We start from the raw sequence: 6011 nt of genomic DNA, 5'->3' as shown, positions 1-6011 counted from the left end.
TGTCTATATGCACAAGAGTTTATTTCTCTCATATTTGGTGCACAAATGTGTTTAAATGCCTGGTTACACACACATTTGTTTTCATTGAATGTTCATTTCTCTACCATATGTCGTTTTAGAGAATTTGGCAGTATGTCCAATCGGCCTCACAACAGCAGACCACGTGTAACCACACCAGCCCAGGACCTCCACATCCGGCTTCTTCCCCTGCAGGATCGCCTGAGACCAGCCACCCGGACAGCTGATGAAACTGTGGGTTTGCACAACCAAAGAATTTCTGCACAAACGGTCAGAAACCGTCTCAGGGAAACTGGAGAAGTGTGCTCTTTACGGATGAGTCCCAGTTTCAATTGGACCGGGCAGATGGCAGACAGCATGTATGGCGTCATGTGGACGAGCAGTTTGCTGACGTTGTGAACAGAGTGCCCCATGGTGGCGGTGCGGTTATGGTATGGGCAGGCATAAGCTATGAACAACGAACACAACTATAACCCCATGCTGTGGAGCAACAGGTTAGAATGTTGGACTAGTAACCGAAAGGTTGCAAGATTGAATCCCAGAGCTGACAAGGTAAAAATATGTTGTTCTGCCCCTGAACAAGGTTAGTTAACCCACTGTTATTAGGCTGCCATTGAAAATAAGAATTTGTTCTTAACTGACTTGCCTAGTTAAAAATACTACATGCCTCAAAAGAATAGTTTGGATTTCTCAAACTCACATCTTTTAATTTCTGAATGTATATTAAAACTACATTATATCCGTGTGTTTAGCCCCTTGAAAAAGTATTTTAATTAATTGTTTTGCCTTTCCTCCATCTCACTGCTGGCACTATATTGCTCCTGCCCTGGACTGGTGTATCCAGGTCTTAAGTGTGAAATGCACATTTAACACAATATATTCATGGACTTAGTTATGTCTTTTTCAAAACAAATTTTGTACCGTTTTATCGATGGCAATTTTAATGCACAGAGATACCGTGACGAGATCCTGAGGCGCATTGTTGTGCCATTCATCTGCCGCCATCACCTCATGTTTCAGCATGATAATGCCTGGACCCATGTTGTAAGGATCTGTACACAATTCCTGGAAACTGAAAATGTCCCAGTTCTTACATGGCCTGCATACTCATCAGACATGTCACAAATGTAAGCATGTTTGGGATGCTCTGGATCACCGTGTACAACAGCGTATTCCAGTTCCTGCCAATATCCAGCAACTTCGCACAGCAATTGAAGAGGAGTGGGACAACATTCCACAGGCCACAATTAACAACCTGATCAACTATACTCGAAGGAGATGTGTCGCACTGCATGAGGCAAATGGTGATCACACCAGATATTGACTGGTTTTCTGATCCACGCCCCTACCTTTTTAAGGTATCTGGGACCTACAGGTGCATATCTGTCATGTGAAATCCATAGATTAGGGCCTAATGAATTCATTTCAATTGACTGATTTCCTTATATGAACTGTAACTCTGTAAAATATCTGAAATTGTTGCATATTGCATTTATATTTTTGTCAGGCCTATATAGTTTTTGCGAAGTCATCAACAGCTGTTGTTTCAATTCAAACAGGCGTTCAACTAAACATCGACAATACATATAGGCCTAGGGTTTAAAGATTTGGTTGACATCAAATGTAATCTTCAAATTAATATGTTGGAGTCTCCATCTCAACCAAAAATCTAAGTTAAAGAATAGGTCTAAATCACATCAAACTTTATTTAAAGTACATAAAAAAATACATTTAATTTAGTCCTATTCTTTAATATAGATTTTTGGTTAAGATGGAGACGTGAATCGAACATATCAATTATTAATTTGTAGACAAACTGGTTATTGAATTGTGTTTGGTTGTCAACGCAACTAAATATCAACATTTTAAGAAAATGTATATTCTGCTTGGATAGTTCCATCTGTGCCACTAATTTAGTCTGACTTTAATTCCCGTTTGTAATTTGATTTAGTCCAATTCTTTAACTTTTATTTTAGGTTGAGATGGAGATCTGAATCCAAAATATTTGTTTTTCATGACAAACTGGAATTAATGCCAGACTAAGTCAGTGGCACAAAAAATACATCTCCTTCGAATGTTGACATTTGGTTCTGTTGACAACGAAACCCAATTCAATATCACTTCTGCAATACAGTAAATAGCCTATTAACTTGTCGACAAGTTAACAAATTATATGTTGGATTCACATCTCCAACTAAACCAAAAATAAAAGTTAAAGAATGGGATTAAGCAAGTGTCTCAGATGAAACTATCCAAGCATTAGATACATCTCTTTAAAATATTGATATTTGGTTGCTTTGTCAACCAAACAATTCAATATTACTTTTGTAATACAGTAATTAGTCTATAAAGTTAAGGCTATCTTACAAACTACTGTAACAGCATTTATTATAAAATGAGTAACACATCCATGGCCACATTTTGAAGTTACTGTAACTATTTTTGTCTTGTTATGTAATCATAGAAAGTGTGCATGTTCAAGATGGCATGAAAGGTCACAGGTCAGTGGAGGTCTTCACAATTGCTATACTAATCTGTACAGAATCTCGAACTGCATTGATCACTTGCACCATGTACTTTTAATGTAATCTCAACTGCAATCCAGGTCATTTGGTTCTGCTATTAGATGAAGCACAGAGATAACACATGAAGTTATTGTATAAATACAAATGTCTGACATTGTATTCCATTTTGAACTTTGTTTTGCTTTTAAATGGTTGAAAGCGTAACAAAGATTGGAATTTGGTTGTGCTTTTCAGATGGTTCAAAGCATAGTGATAATACATTGGGAAACTTCTGGCTTATTTTTTGAAGTGGGCGAATAAAGGTTGAAATCTCATTGATCAACGTCTCAACCAAAAATTACCCAAATTCCACGTTTAAATGATGTGGTGTGCCCAGTGGGTTCCAGTAATTAATCCAGTTAGTTAGTTAGGACATGAGGAAGACACGAGGCTGAAGCCCTCGGCCAGCATGCGGGTGCAGGTGCCGCCGGTGTTAGCCAGAGATTAAATCACGATGAAGTCTTGGACAAACGACAAGGATTACGGAAGAGGGTCTTTAAATAAACTAGCCATTTGGGTAAATGTGGGTGTGGAAGATACAATTGTTGTTAATGGCATGCTTTTGGCTAGTTTGTAAATCTTGTTTAGTTGTCTAATAAGGCTGAGTGTTGCCTAATGCTGTCTGTGAGATGTACCTATCACGTAGGCATATAACCTTTTCTGTTACCTACTAATTTCAGCTGATCATAGTCTGGTGGCTGTTTAGTTCAGTGGATAGGACTGTCTGGTGTTTTTCCCTCAAGATCAGGATTGGAACACAGAAAGAGGTGTCTGTCATTCTGCATCAGGGGTGGCTAGAACTTCCTGAACTCAAAAGCCTGAGAGAGATAATGAAAATGAAAGAAAGATGTTACACCAACATTCCAGTTGAAGATTTTCTCAGAGACTTGTATTGGTGTAATATGTTTTACAGTACCTGTTTCCACTTCCTGATAAATACTGACCCCAATACCTCATGCAGATCATTACACTGGTCTCCCTCCTCTGAAGGCGGGATAGGTGAAAACTACAGTATGTAATGGAACAAAGAAGGTTGTTTTATGCAGTGGAGGTTGCTGAGGGGAGGATGCCACATATTAAAATGGCTGGAACGGCGTGAATGAAATGGCATAAAATACATGGAAACCATGTGTTTGATATATTTGATACCATTTCATTAATTCTGCTCCAGCCATTACCAAGAGCCTGTCCTCCCCAATTAAGGTGCCACTAACCTCCTGTGGTTTTATGTTAAAAGTATTCCATTGTTGACAAAATGACATATCTACCCTAGTATTGTTCACCAGCTGTCTGTCTGGTAGAGGTGAGGCCAGTGCATATAAGTGTTTCCCACTGGAGTACAGGGGCTGTGTGTCCAGCAGATGTCCCTGTGGTGCAGCGGATGAGGCTTAACTGTCTTTCACCAGCCATGAACACTACATGGCTAAAAGTATGTGGACACCTGCTTGTCGAACACCTCATTCCAAAATCATGGGCATTAATATGGAGTTGGTCCCCCCCTTTCGTGCCATAACAGCCTCCACTCTTCTGGGAAGGCTTTCCACCAGATGTCGGAAATTTCTGAGGGGACTTGTTTCCATTCAGCCACAAGAGCATTAGTGAAGCCAGTTACTGATGTTGGCCGAGTAGGCCTGATTCGCAGTCGGTGTTCCAATTCATCCCAAAGGTGTTCGATGGGGTTGAAGTCAGGGCTCTGTGCAGGCCAGTCAAGTTCTTCCACACTGATCTCCAAAAACATTTCTGTATGGACCTTGGTTTGTGTACGAGGGCATTGTCATGCTGGAACAGGAAAGGTTCTTCCCCAAACTATTGCCACAAAGTTGGAAGCACAGAATCGTCTAGAATGTAATTGTATGCTGTAGCGTTAAGATTTCCCTTCTGGAACTAAGGGGCCTAGCCACAACCATGAAAAACAGCCCCAGACTATTATTCCTCCTCCACCCAACTTTATAGTTGTCACTATGCATTCACGCAGGTAGCATTCTCCTGGCATCCGCCAAACCCAGATTCGTCCATCGGACTGACAAATGGTGATTCATCACTACAGAGAACGCGTTTACACTGTTTCAGAGTCCGATTGCAGCGAACTTTACACCATTCCAGCCAATGCTTGGCATTGCGCATGAGGATCTTAGGCTTGCTTGTGGCTGCTCGGCCATGGAAACCCATTTCATGAAGCTCCTGATGAACAGTTCTGGTGCTGACGTTGCTTCCAGAGACAGTTTGGAACTCGGTAGTGAGTGTTGTAACCGTGGACACTACGCGCTTCAGCACTCTGCGGTCCCGTTCTGTGAGGTTGTGTGGCCTACCACTTCACAGCTGAGCCGTTGTTGCTCCTAGACGTTTCCACTTCACAATAACAGCACTGCTCTAGCAGGGCAGAAATTTGACGAACTGACTTGTTGGAAAGGTGGCATCCTATGACGATGCCACGTTGAAAGTCACTGAGCTCTTCTGTAATGCCATTATACTACCACTGTTTGTCTATGGAGATTGCATGGCAGTGTGCTCAATTTTATACACCTGTCAGCAACGGCTGTGGCTGAAATAGCCGAATCCACTACTTTGAAGGGGTGCCCACATACTACAGCCAATGTTTGTCTATGGAGATTGCATGGCTGTGTGCTCAATTTTATGCACCTGTCAGCAACGGGTGTGTCTGAAATAGCCAAATCCACTAAGGTATCTGCCTTGCCTGGCTACCCAGACTCCTTGCTCCGGCCAAACGCTACGCCACGCCCACAAGTTTCTTCTCCACAATCGAGAGCAATAGCAATGGCGTCTTTTTGTAGGTACTAACTCCGCCATGGTTCGTTGGGAAAATGTATGGAGTTTTTGTAGGGTTTTTCGATAAACTCAGGAAATAAGGTCTATGGTAAACACAGGCTTAGGAGATCTTATACGTTTTGTTCTATGACATAATCGCCATCAGCTAACGTCACTCATTCTGAATTGTTAAGCATTTAGGTAATAATAAAAAACCCATAAAGCAGAGATAAAAGCTTCATAATGGCCAAGGTCAATGCTCCTTACCAGATTGATGAGGAGGATCATGACAGCAAACCATTGTTGTCGAACTGTCTGTCACTCAATCTTTACTTTGAGTGATAATGTAACATTCAACAGATAATGTAACACCCCCCCCCCCCCCCTAGAAAAAGTAATACAGGATTCCTGCAGAATTTGTTTGCCATTGTGAAGGAATTGCGGTGACTTGCAGGAGTCCTGTATTGCTTTATTGTAAGAGTTTCAACACATAATAGTTATAACTCCCTACATAAGTATATCCTCATTAATTTAGCATACAAGTGTTTTTGTAGCAAATTGTCTTGACATAACACACACTCAGCAACTCGCTCACTCAGTCTTGGCCCAACAGGTAGACTATATTTTAATGTACCATTGGAACTCAGAGATCGACCTCTCCTG

The sequence above is a fragment of the Oncorhynchus clarkii genome, chromosome 1 (genome assembly GCF_045791955.1).
Source record: "Oncorhynchus clarkii lewisi isolate Uvic-CL-2024 chromosome 1, UVic_Ocla_1.0, whole genome shotgun sequence".
NCBI lineage: Eukaryota > Metazoa > Chordata > Actinopteri > Salmoniformes > Salmonidae > Oncorhynchus > Oncorhynchus clarkii.
This window is presented reverse-complemented; position numbering follows the sequence as displayed.